This window comes from Thunnus albacares, chromosome 20, assembly GCF_914725855.1.
Source record: "Thunnus albacares chromosome 20, fThuAlb1.1, whole genome shotgun sequence".
NCBI lineage: Eukaryota > Metazoa > Chordata > Actinopteri > Scombriformes > Scombridae > Thunnus > Thunnus albacares.
The window spans coordinates 27,430,597-27,445,596 of record NC_058125.1 but is presented as its reverse complement, the minus strand read 5'-3'; the positions used below and the strand labels follow the sequence as shown (position 1 = coordinate 27,445,596).

Genomic DNA, 15,000 nt, shown 5'->3' with positions numbered 1-15,000 from the left:
ACACACCAACACACACACACACACACACACACCAACACACACACCAACACACACACACTGAACAGATGCTCTGTAAACAAATCAGCCGTTTCTGTTGAAACACATCAGCACGTCGGTGCGATTCAGTACAAATACTATCAATCTATAATCAATACAGGAGGAAGTGACTGTAACACGGAAATTATAAACACGTCTGAAATTATTTTCACGAGTTCCAGTTTGGATTTCTGGAAACAGGAAACCCTTTGAAAGCCTTTGTGTTGTTGGATATTGATGGACAAATAAAGTATTTTAATATTTTTTGTTCAGGCTGGTTTGGCTGTTCAGTGGTACTCGATGCTCTCGGAGACGTTTTATGGTGAAAAACTAAGAATGTTGAACAAACTGAGATCTGAAGAACTTGTTTTGGTTTGATGAATAATTCTGAGACAGTTGAGATATCACAAGTTCATCATATACAGAAATGTTTCCAGTTGTATTGATCGGATATTTATTAACTGGACTGACATGTGAACATGGTTTTAGAGTTTGTTGACGTGTTTCTCCTCGTTAACTGCAGCTCTCAGTGACTCTGCTTCATCTGGACGTCCTGCAACTTTTACAGATAAATGTCTCTGATTGATTGAGTGATCAATAAAAGATCAATAATTTATAGTTTCCTTCAACTCGTCCAGTTAGGAGAAACTTTTAGCTGTTGAACTGTTGAACATGAGCATCAATGTTCTGTATAAACATATAAACATATAAACATGTGAACATGTGAACACATGAACATGTGAACACATGAACACATGAACATGTGAACATGTGAACAAATGAACATGTGAACACATGAACACATGAACATGTGAACATGTGAACATGTGAACACATGAACATGTGAACATGTGAACAAATGAACATGTGAACACATGAACATGTGAACAAATGAACATGTGAACATGTGAACAAATGAACATGTGAACAAATGAAAATGTGAACATGTGAACAAATGAACATGTGAACACATGAACATATGAACATGTGAACATATGAACACATGAACATATGAACATGTGAACAAATGAACATGTGAACACATGAACACATGAACACATGAACATATGAACATGTGAACATATAAACATGAACATGTGAACATATGAACATGAACATGTGAACATATGAACATGTGAACATGTGAAAATATGAACACGTGAACATGTGAACATATGAACATATGAACATGTGAACATGTGAACAAATGAACATGTGAACACATGAACATGTGAACAAATGAACACATGAACATGTGAACATATGAACATGAACATGTGAACATATGAACATGTGAACATGTGAAAATATGAACACGTGAACATGTGAACATATGAACATATGAACATGTGAACATGTGAACATATGAACATGTGAACATGTGAACACATGAACATGTGAACATGTGAAAATATGAACACGTGAACGTGAACATATGAACATATGAACATGTGAACATATGAACATGTGAACATGTGAACAAATGAACAAATGAACATGTGAACACATGAACACATGAACACATGAACATGTGAACACATGAACACATGAACACATGAACATGTGAACATGTGAACATGTGAACAATAAACGTGAACATGTGAACATGTGAACAAATGAACATGTGAACACATGAACACATGAAAATATGAACATGTGAACATATGAGCATGTGAACATATGAGCATGTGAACATATGAGCATGTGAACATATGAACATGTGAACATGTGAACATATGAGCATGTGAACATGTGAACATGTGAACATATGAACATGTGAACATGTGAACATGTGAACATGTGAACAATAAACGTGAACATGTGAACATGTGAACAAATGAACATGTGAACACATGAACACATGAAAATATGAACATGTGAACATATGAACATGTGAACATATGAACATGTGAACATGTGAACATATGAGCATGTGAACATGTGAACATGTGAACATATGAACATGTGAACATATGAACATATGAACATGTGAACATGTGAACATGTGAAAATATGAAAATATGAACATGTGAACATATGAACATGTGAACATGTGAACATGTGAAAATATGAAAATATGAACATGTGAACATGTGAACATATGAACATGTGAACATGTGAACATATGAACATGTGAACATGTGAACATGTGAAAATATGAAAATATGAACATGTGAACATGTGAACATATGAACATGTGAACATGTGAACATGTGAACATATGAACATGTGAACATGTGAACACAGCAGCAGCAGGAAGCTGCTCTCTGAGTCCGAGATGTCACGGTGTTTGTCTGAAGATAACCTCAGTGTGTCGGCGTGACCTCTGACCTCTGATCAGCTGCTCTCACACACACACACACACACACACACACACACACACACACACAGTCTTATCACCGTGGTAACCACCCAGCATCATTCAGTCTCAGCTGATCGTCACCTTATCTTCAGACACACAGACTCAACTTATCTACACTTCTCCTTCTTTCCTCTCCTCTCTTCTCCTCATCTTCCTCTTCACCTCCACCTCTGTCTTCCTCCTCCTCCTCTTCACCTCCTCTCCTCCCTCTCTTCTTCTTCTATGTTAGTTTTTCTGCACTTCGTCTCTTCTTTTCTCCTCCTCTGAATGAGCGAGAGATCGAGGTCGTAAATCTACACGTAGGACAGATTAAGCTTTCAATTTGTTATCTGATAAGCAGGGAAGACCCGGCACACACACACACACACACACTGAAAACACACACACACACACACACTCTATTACTGCTCATATTTACGAGCAGGAAATTAGGACGCACTGCAAATTTATCTCCAAGAAGAATGAATGTCACACACACTCTGACACTAAACCTGAACACACACTCTGACACACACACACATATACACACACACACACACACACCTACTCTGACACACACTGTGTCGGAGTTAATATGCTCTGTGAGGTAGAAAATGTAGTCGCAGTGTGAGGAGGAATTATACTGATGGTAATGTACTGCCACAGAGTGTGTGTGTGTGTGTGTGTGTGTGTGTGTGTGTGTGTGAGTGTGTGTGTGTGTGAGTGTGTGTGTGTGTGAGTGTGTGTGTGTGTGTGAGCATGTGTGAGCGTGTGTGTGTGTGTGTGATTTACGTGCTGTTGGCAGCGCTGCCTGTTAATCTGATGCGAGTCATTTACACACCGCTCGCTCTCTCTTCTGTCGCAGCTTCATCTTTACTTTAAAGCAGCTGCTCTCTTTAAACTCAGTCACCGTCCACGTTAATCAATTATCAGATATTATGAGTAAAGAAAGAAAACGTGTCTGTTAAACGGGATCGCAGAGAGCTTTTCCTCATCGGAGGGTCTGAGGACGCAGGATGTTGTACAGCTGAGGTTAATCCTCTATACAAATAAAACAAACTCTACAACATGTTGTAGATTAAACATGAGATCAGACGTGTTTCAGTTCACTGAGTGATCAAGAAAACATCTTTTCTAATAAATGTTTTTGATATCATTGAGGAATCATTTACTACATAACCAGCAGTGATGTCACAGAGTCCTGGAGTACACTGTGACATCACTGCAGCGTCATTCTGATGTTCAAAACCAAACCGAATAAAACACGAATAAATTATCTCCGTGACAACCGAAACAACCTGCGTTTAATATGTAAACGAGCAAAACATCAATTTAAATAGTAATTAGCACAGTCAAGAGATAATTAACGACAACTGTCACAGGTGACTGATTAACGAGCTGAACGAGGAGGAGAAACTAAACCGATGAGAGGAGCAGCAATCAATCACAGGCATTGATCCGACGATGTCACATCAAAGTATCAATACTTTATATTTTTAAATCATGTCATCACACTCGCTGATTATTTACAGATGTTGTTTTTTTGTTTTGTTTTGTTTTTGTAATTTTTATTTGACATTAACAGGCTTTTATATTTATTTATAATCTCACATTGAACTCAAACTACAAACTGTTTTATGTTATTTTTTTACGTTTTTTTTTTTTATATATATATTTTATTTATTGACGGCCTTCGGATTCACTAAAGACAATTACAAATAATTCGCACCTGTTAACAAAAATCACACATAAAGAGAAAAATAAATAAATTAAATAATAATAATAATGGAAATCTGAAGATATGTCGCCTTTAACGTGTATATTAAAGGGGGAACGACGTCTATCTGCTCCTCATCAAGGGATATGTTTTATTTATTATTATAATATTATTTATTATTAGCTTACCAGTCACCTGTAAAACACTTTTAACGGCACTAATCTGTGTGAAACATACACAAATTAACTGATTGATGTTATAGTGTCAAACTTTATATTTTATTTTATTTTTCCCTTTTTAAATCATTGGTTCACTAAACTATGATAATAACATGATAATGTGTAGAGACTCATCGCTGGTGCTGCAGCATCAACAGCTGCTGGTGTCCCTCAGGGTTCAGTATTTGGTCCTCTAATGTTCTCGTCTCCCTCGGTCATCGCGGTCTCCGCTTCCGCCGCTACGCCGACGATGTCCAGCTCTACGTCTACGTCCATCATCACCGCAGCTGCATCACTGACATGTTTTTTTCTTTCCTAATCTTCTTCATTTATAACTTTCATCAGAAACTAACTTCTAGCTGATACACCACACTCACGTCTCTGTGGTTCAGACACAACAACGAACTAAACAACATCAAAGGTCAAACAAGGAACGAACCGTAACACAGCATCCGATGAACAATAATAACCTCAGCACAGCTACACAGTCTATCAGCGTCCTCCAACCTGCTGAACTTTCTCACAACGTTTGTCTCACCAATAATCTCTCCTCCTCCTCCTCCTCTCCATCTGTATGCATTCATGTAACATCAATGCATGTCACTAACTTTGCTTCTTCCCCGGAGTTTTTTGTGCTTTCTCATCTCACAGGAAAACCTGAGTCCCGGGCCGAACCTTCGCGGTCCTTCACAGTCCTGATGGCATCCTTCCCTGTCTATTGATACTTATACTTATTGTTGTTGTTGTTGTGATTGTTGTTCTTCTGTCCCCCCTCCCCCCCTTTCCCTCTTTCTTTCTCTCTCTCAACCCAACCGGTCAAAGCAGATGGCCGCCCACCAAGAGCCGGGGTCTGCTTGAGGTTTCTACCCGTTAAAGGGGAGTTTTTCCTGCTGCTGCTCATGGGGGAACTGTTGGGTCTCTGTAAATTAAAGAGTACGGTCTTGACCTGCTCTATGTGAAAAGTGCCTTGAGATGACTTCTGTTGTGATATGGCGCTATATAAATAAAAATTGATTGATTGATTATTGATTGAATAACTCGCGTCACCCAAACTGTCGGACCGATGCTTCATCCAGACTCCGTTACTGGTTTATCTTTCTCTTACAGCAACACATTCAGTTCAACTCCACACGTATGTTTCAGTTTGTCATGTAGAGCGTCATGAAAAGTGCTGTTTAACTAAAGTGTATTTGTGCTTATTAATGTATAAACCCTTTGACTTTTATTATTACATATAAAAGCTTTTCTAACCTGTAACTGCAGCTAATTACTTAATTACAGACACGACGGTGAAACAAATTAGAGAAACAGAAGAGATTAAAGCTAAAGGTGAGTCCTCTGCTCCGCTTGTGTCAGACTGCAGGGGTCACACACACACACACACTCACACACACACACACACACACACACACACACACACACACACACACACACACACACACACACACACACACACACCGAGAGGCTAAACGCTCTTTAAGACGTTGAAGTCCAACATCTCTGTTTTATAATGAATCAGGAGTAAAACCTTAAAAACCTTTAAAGCTCTCTGTCTGTCCTGCTCCATTACTCCTCTCTGTGTTCACAGCTGACTGAGCTGCATGTTTAATTCACACACACACACACACACACACACACACACACACACACACACACACACACACACACATACACACACACACACACGGCGCTCATCGTTTCATGATAAGCATGATGAATCCGTTCGTCTCGACCTCTGACCTCTGCTGTAATTGGAGACTAGAGAAGCTGTCAGGCGGCAGCGTGTCCTTAACATGCTCCTCCGCGTGTTCTTAGCGTGTTCTCTTGAGTGTGTGTCCTTGGCGTGTTCTCTTTTAACGTTCTTTGGATGTCTCGTGTTTGTTCGTCTTCTGATCTCTGCGTTGGTTCTCTCGTGTTGTCGACGCTTGTTTACATTGTTTACATCGTGTTCTCAGCGTGTTTATGTTTGTATGTCATGTTGTGAGTTTCAATTAATGATATTTAATAAATAATAATAATTAATAATAAAAGCAAAAGCAACAAATTAATAATTCAGCAGCACAGACAGTCATCAGCACCACGGACAGCGTCTCTGTCTTTAACCAAACATGACAGACCATGAGTGTGTGTGTGTGTGTGTGTGTGTGTGTGTGTGTGTGTGTGTGTGTGTGTGTGTGTGTGTGTGTGTGTGTGTGTGAGTGTGTGTGGTCAGATGTGTTTGGGCCTGTCGGTCTAATTAACACCAAATGCTGGACAGGTTTTCTGCTAATTAGCATCAGCGGCTGGTATGAACATGGAGCTAATTAACAGCTATTATGACACACACACACACACACACACACACACAGACACACACACACAGTGAACAGGTTGTTCAGGTCAAGGAGGTGTAAAGTGTAAACAGAGTCCAGATGTGTTCGGGTGTAACTCGCTCAGTCAGAGAGAAATTAAACGATAAAGATTAAAAATAAAAATATAAACGTGTAAAATCACAGACGTCAGATTCTCGTCTGGCGGCAGGTTTAACGTACGGCAGACAGACGGGGTCAAACACAACGACAGAATATTCAGACTCTGACATTTTACTGCTAAACAACTTAATGTCAGCTGTCAATCACTGCCGCTGACACACACACACACACACACACACACACACACACACACACACACACACACACACACACACACACTCTCTCTCTCTCTCTGGATTTATAGACTGTGATGGTGTAGAGCAGAGAGGAGAGCGAGGGAGGAGATAATTAAAGGAGATAATGAGGAGCCCATCATCTCTCTCATCATGTTACAGCAAATGAAAACAGACAACTCCTCCTCTTCCTCCTCCTCCTCCTCCTCCTCCTCCTCCTCCAGCCCAGTATAACACCAAACTGTGTAATACACCCGCCGGTCCACTAGAGGGTGTGACGGTGTTAGTGTCACGTTTTGTCTCGCCTCGGCGTGAACGACTTTCAAAGAGCCCGTCAGGTGACGCGGTTCAGTTGGCGTCTGGTTGGATCCTGACTTTCAGGACGTGGACTCAGCGGAGGAGAGTCGGGACAATGAGGTCTGAAGCGTTTTTCCTACTCGAGTGAAGGCAGTCGAGGTTTATTCAGGCTGTTGTCGGCTATCAGTGACATTTACACAACAACATGTTGATGATCTGTGATGGTGAATCAGTAGGAGAGTTATGTTGTTGTTGGAGGACGGCTGCTTACATTAACACTCTTGTTGCTTGTTGTTACTCAGACGTCTTACTGTCCTGTAAACTCTTAGTTTTGAGTAACTGAACAACGTATCTAATCCCACCAGCACCAGTTAGCTGCTTTGTGTTTGGATATAAACCTTTATCCTGTGATGCTAACGAGCTGCAGTTTCTCTGGTCTATCTACCACTAAACACTAAAGGTTAACATTGGCCTGAACACCTACTAGTATAACAATAATTAATAATGCCGCAGGTCAGGATCAGTAAAAACATACTAACAAACTCAGGTAACGAGACCAGTTTTATTGGGTCTGTCTGTTTCTCAATTGTTCAACGTAAGTGATAGTTGTAGCCCAATCAATCAATCAATCAATCAATCAAGCTATATCTACATGGCACCTTTCAAACAAGTCAAAGGCAATTCAAAGTGCTTTACAAGCGACTGACGTAATGTAGGATGTTAAATATAGATTTAGAGACTAATGCACATCAAAATAATTAAAAAGCAAAAAAAGTTAATAAAACAAAAATAAAAGATGAGTAGTTAAGATAATAAGAGATAAAAAAGATAATACAAGCAGAAATAAATAGATTATAGTAAAACAGTAAAATGTTAATAAAACAGAATAAAATAAATAATAATGATGATAATAAATAAAATAAGTATATAATGATAAAACCATAAAATTATAAAACACTACATAAAAGCCAAACTAAACAAAGACTGGAAGCAGAGGGAAACTGTTAGCCTAGCTTAGCACAAAGACTGGAAGAAGAGGGAACTGTTAGCCTAGCTTAGCACAAAGACTGGAAGCAGAGAGAACTGTTAGCCTAGCTTAGCACAAAGGCTGGAAGCAGAGAGAACTGTTAGCCTAGCTTAGCACAAAGACTGGAAGCAGAGGGAACTGTTAGCATAGCTTAGCACAAAGACTGGGAGCAGAGGGAAACTGTTAGCTTAGCTTAGCACAAAGACTGGAAGCAGAGGGAAACTGTTAGCATAGCTTAGCACAAAGACTGGGAGCAGAGAGAACTGTTAGCCTAGCTTAGCACAAAGACTGGAAGCAGAGGGAACTGTTAGCATAGCTTAGCACAAAGACTGGGAGCAGAGGGAAACTGTTAGCTTAGCTTAGCACAAAGACTGGAAGCAGAGGGAAACTGTTAGCTTAGCTTAGCACAAAGACTGGGAGCAGAGGGAAACTGTTAGCTTAGCTTAGCACAAAGACTGGAAGCAGAGGGAAACTGTTAGCTTAGCTTAGCACAAAGACTGGAAGCAGAGGGAAACTGTTAGCCTAGCTTAGCACAAAGACTGGAAGTGATGTCACTAAACCGGGAATGTTGAGTGTCTGTATTTCAGTCTTCAGACTGTGGGGCTCATTTGCATATTTAATTATCCTCATTAGCATTTGTAATTAAGCGCTGCTCCTCCTGCTGAGCTGCTCCGTCTCTCAGGTTTCATATTACAGCCTGAGGCTCGGACCAATCACACGCTGGCTCTAACTGCAGACCAATCACAGCGCAGCTGAGGAGAGGTCTCACTCTGACAAAGTTTTAGTTGATTCTCGTTAAGTCCTGGTCCTCGTTAAGACAGATTCTCATTAAGTCTTTTCTCATTAAGACTCAGCTGATGGACAGAAGCAGAAAACTGGGATGAAAAGAAAATTTAAAAAATGTCAAAGTTTAATCTACTGCAGAGAGAAAGAAGAGAAGAAGAAAAGAAGAGAAGAAGAAAAGAGCATCAGACCTTCACAGAAAGTGACATCAGAGTGATATTTACTTCATTTTCCTTCCAGTGCTGTCTTTCTTTCTTTCTTTCTTTCTTTCTTTCTTCCATCTCTGTGATCAACAGCTTCTCTCCTGCTGTATTCACAGCAAAAACGTTAATCTGTTGTCAGAAGTTACAGAGACTGAAACAGCAACACACACACACGCACATATACACACACACACACACACACACACACACACACACATACACACACACACACGCACACACACACACACACACATACACACACACACACGCACACACACACACACACACACACGCACACACACACACACACACGAGCTGAAGGTAAAGTCAACGACATCATCAGAGGGGTTTTTTGGATTTGGTTGTTGTTCGTTGACAGACAGGTGATGCTGTCGCCGTGGCGACCGCTCTGTGTTCGTCCTCTGTGTTTCTCTTTGAGCTGAACGTCTCGTTAACAGACGCCTCGTTAAGAGCTTGTTAACAGAAACATAAACAAACAACAAAACACTACATGTAAACATGCAGCTGTCACTCAAACTGTGTGTGTGTGTTTATGTGTGTGTTTATGTGTGTGTGTGTGTGTGTGTGTGTGTGTGTGTGTGTGTGTGTGAGAGAGAGACCTCTGTAGATAATTAGGCCATCTGATGCAATGTAATTCTGTAACCTGAAATACCAACAGTGTGTGTGTGTGTGTGTGTGTGTGTGTGTGTGTGTGTGTATGTGTGTGTGTGTGTGTGTGTGTGTGTGTAGTGAGGACATCTTGTCTGGACCTTCAGGTGTGTGTTTGAGGGTTCAGACCTGGTTTTATGGTTCAGTTTGGGGTCATCGAGGGTCCTCACAAGGATAGAAGTGAGTGTGTTTGTGTGTAAAGAGCGGCAGTAAAAAACACACACGTTTCTTTTTAAAAAACGTTAATCAATAGCGATCCGCTGCTACCGGCATCGCTTACTGACGATCGATACTCACACACACACACACACACACACACACACACACACACACACACACACTGAAGGACACACCTGTTAAATACCAATTAGAGGGAGCAGATTTATCTCCTCCTCGCTGAGTCTCTGTCAGTGTTTCTGTTCTCTCTGCTTTTCTTCATTATTGAAAGTGACGGAACAAAGACGGGAAAAAAAAAAAGAGGAAAAGGATGAATCAGGAGGCTCTGACATGAAGAGGAGAGGAGGAGGAGGAGAGGAGGAGGTGAAGAGGAGGTGAAGAGGAGGAGCAGGCTGTCAGGTTAAAAGAGGAGAAAAGAGATTTTGGTTGTAAAGTCTGTGTGTCTCCATCAGAGCGTCTGATGTCTAATGATGAACAAGACGATCAATACGTCACCCTCACCTTCACACACACGCACACGCACGCACACTCACACACGCACTCACACGCACGCACACTCACACACGCACACACGCACTCACACGCACGCACACTCACACACACTCACACACACACACACTCACGCACACACACAGATAGAAAGAAGACGTGACGAACAGAGCGACAGTCAGAGCTGAAGCCATGGAAACGTGACATCACATCCTGCTGATTGGACAACCAGCTGACATCACAGCTTCCTGTGTCAGTTTGTACAGACGCGTAGTGAACGCCGCCCGAGAGAAACGTCCGCCGCCGTGTTCGGTGTCTCCGGCGGTGGCGGAAGCTTCACGGACCTTTAAGTCACATGTTTCCTGTATGACATCATTTATTCACTAAATCAGTTTCATTCTGCTTTTAGCCACACGTCAACGTTCCCGCTTCAACTTTCCAATGTTTCCACTGACATCCCAGTTCAGCTCGTTGTCCCACTGAGGGAAAGATAAACAACGACGATACACACAAACAACAATAAAATCAATAAAGCACCGGGTTTGTGCTATGATGCTAACAATTAGCCATAAATAAGGGAAACACACCTGATCTCACCAAAACACTAAATGTAGTGAATTTCAGGTGCTACGCTTTTATTTTGAAATAATATTTCCTTTTCCTCGTTAACCAATCAGTGACGCCTCGCAGTTCTGTTTACAGCAGGTTGAACTAACGTAACAGGATATATATATATATATATATATATATATATATATATATATATTATATATATATATACACACACACATATATATATATATATATATATATATATATATATATATATTGTGTGTGTGTGTGTGTATATATGTATATATATATATATATATATATACATATATACACATATATATATATATATATATATATGTGTGTGTGTGCATATATATATATATATATATATATATATATATATATATATACAGCTGCAACACTGAACACAAAAACAAATGTTAAAGCAGGGAAGTAACTGATACTATAAAATACTTTCAGTAGAAGACGTGAAATAGTTTCAGTTCTTCTAATGTTTTTTAAATGTTTGTCTCTTCCTGCGATGATTCTTATTTTATTTGATTAATCTTTAAGCTTCAGTTATTTTAGTTTTCATCTTTGTTTCCTCACAACAGTATGGATGGAAATATAGTGAACAACGTTTGGAGCCCAGTATCAGTATCTGTATCAGTATCAGTATCAGTATCTGTATTTGTTGAGGCAGCAAAATTATTTGTATTTGTATTTGAATAAAAGTGGAGAGAGGCCTAAAAATACTGTTTTTGTTTTTATTACGCTGTTTTTAGAGAATGAAAGTGTCAGTAGCTCCAGAAGTGACGTTTATATTAGGATGTGCGTCATGTAGCGGGTGGATGAGACGTCACAGCGGAGCAGAGGAGCGATAGTGATGTCACCGACCTGCACGCTGGTATTTGACTTTTTTTTTTCCTTCTAGAAAACAAATAATTTCTAAAATATTTGTAAGAAACCTCACTGTTTGCACTTTGCAGAATAACGTATTTGTATTCGGGCGCATCCCCTGATGTCTGAGGTTTGAGTATAAAAACTTCCTGCCTCTCAGCAGCTTCTGCACATCCGGACGGAGACTCAAACACATACATGAGCTCTTTTATTCCATCAGCTTTTCCTGCAAAAACAAACAGCTTTAAAGTGTGCGTGATGCGTTTAAACGTTATAAAGATAACGTGTGGAAGCTGCAGGTTGTGTTTGAGCAGCAGATGGTGTGTTCAGGGTCACACTTCTCTCCTCTCTCTCTCTCCGTGACTGTTTCCCAGGAAGAAAAAAAAAAAAATATGCAGCTACACTTCATCTCTCCATTGACTCCCATGCATTCATACATTTAACATTTAGCTGGCCGGGGCCCTCTGGGGGCCCCCAAACATTATTCTGCTGTCAGTCACCCTGAAACACGGCCAGTAATGAGATTCCATCCAAAACCAACCTGCAGCATGAGAGGGAAATCACACCTACGCCCCCGCTAAATGATTGACAGCACGTCGTCCTCCCATAATCCCACGCTGCAGACACCAGAGACGCTCGCAGACAGGAGATTGTACCCCTCCGACAAAAAAAAGAAAAAAAATATTCTCACATCTGGTATTCAGAGCGTGAATAGATGAGAGCCGGTCCCATCAGCATCATCAACTACAAACAGCAGATCAAATCTCACCGCGCTGCAGTTTAAAGATGATTCTGTTCTTCATCGCTAGACGTTAAACTGACTGAGATCGTCTCCGTCAGACGTTCTCACACTTCAACGCGTCACCGTTGACCCTCAAAGGGCTTCAGGCTTCCCACCAGAGAACAAAGAACCTGAACCATGAGACCAGCGGGGCTCAACCTGCGGGGACGGGACCCTTCAGGAGGCCGCGAGGGAGGCTAGAAAGCAGCTCTAACCCCCCCGACACACACACACAGACACACACACACACACACACACACACAGACACACACACAGACACACACACAGACACACACACACACACACACACACACACACACACACACACAGACACACACACAGACACACACACACACACACACAGACACACACACACACACACACACACACAGACACACACACACAGACACACACACACACACACACACACACACACACACACACAGACACACACACAGACACACACACACACACAGACACACACACACACAGCCTGTTTCCTGCAGTGAAATTCATTCAGAACGTCGACTACGACTCCCAGCATGCATTTCGGCATCAACACGAAGATGAAACAAATCTAACGATCTGCAGTTCAGTAACCGTGGCGACGTGTGTCGTTTCACGAAGTTAACGACGAATCATTTTTGAATTCGCTGCAGCTCCGACTGACTCCGTGGCAACAGCCGCTGAGGCTCATGGGTATCGTAGTATTTCACACAGATACTGACGTCGGTTTGAGTGACAGCTGCCGTCTAGCGGCCGTAGTGACTGTGAGGCGGAGCGGCGGTGACGTTTATATATGTGGACGGAAGGAGGAAGAGGAGGGAGGCTTTAACTTAACAGGAGACGCTCTTCGTTTCCTGTTTCCTGTTTCCAACCGAGAGTTGGGACAGTTTTTTTAAAACACGTAAATACGATCGTCTCCTAACCTTTGACCCCGTGGTTATTATCAGCTGTGTTTCCATCTAATGTCAAGTGGCTGTAATAAACAGAGTAGAAGAACAGTTGTTATTGTGTTTCATGTTCATGCTGTTGTTGCTACTAACAACCATGATTTCATGGGAACATCCAGGAAGTCATGTGACTCCTCAGACGAGCGTAAAAACTTTTTTTTTGTTGTTTCATCAAAACTTTTCTAATTCGATTCTTCAAAATGTCGACGGTGATGGAAACACGGCTGTCGTCGCCATGACGACGACGCAGGTGTCACAGAGTGATCGTTGAGATAAAACATGTTTTTATATATGTGGAGTGGAGGAAGATCATGTGACACGATGAAAAGCTCCTGAAAACAGTTTATTGATTATTATCAGACGTGACGTGTGCATAAATAATTAAGTAAATAAATAAATAAATAAATAAATAAAGTCCAGTTTTATGACAGTAATTAATTATTATATGATATCAGTGATGTTTATCAGTTGAAGTGATGACGGCGGTTTGATATGAAAGCGCAGCAGACGGAGTGTTTGTGCTCAGCAGCAGCAGCAGCAGCGTCTGACCCTGACATGTTTCCTGTTCACTGGACGCCGCCCCACAAAAACACAGGAGACCTTCCCATCATGCATTTCAGCAGGCAGAGGGGAGAAAAAAAAAAAAAAGGAGCCGCTGTAATATCACCACTTCTCTTTTCAAAAAGGCTGCCGCAGTCACATCCATCCCTCCATCCATCCCCCCCCCCTTCCTCCTCCTCCTCCTCCTCCTCCTCCTCCCCCACTCACAGCCTCAGAGAAGAGAGAGAAGGAGGGAAAAAAGGGGGGAGGGAGGAATGAGATTAATACTCAGGGGGAGGACGAGAGGAGAGGAGGAGGAGGAGGAGGGGGAGGTGAAAAGAGGAGAGGAGAGCGTATGATTCCTCCTGGGAGAGCAGAGGGGGAGGAGGAGGAGGAGGAGGAGGAGGAGGAGGAGGAGGAGGAGGAGGAGGAGGAGGAGGAGGAGGAGGAAGGTGGTGCTTTTACTCAGACTAGACTCTTTATGAATTATGTTCGTTTCCTCTGGATTCACGTTCAGTAAACTTTCAACCATCGCAGAGACAAATATAATCACAACACCGTAAATCACCAGCGTCTGCTGACGGTTCACGCTGGAAAGTTCTCACAACTATTGTAGAGATTAATTAAATTAGTGTTAATTATTTGCTGATTTAACGAGCTGAGAGAGAGA

General features: G+C 41.4%; 1 protein-coding gene across 5 annotated transcripts in view; it reads right to left on the bottom strand.

Moving 5' to 3' along the window:
* The window catches only part of LOC122971124 (transcription factor COE3-like), a 75,226-nt gene that overhangs the window by 39,755 nt on the left and 20,471 nt on the right, over nt 1–15,000 (bottom strand). The gene's annotated exons all lie outside the window — the stretch shown is intronic.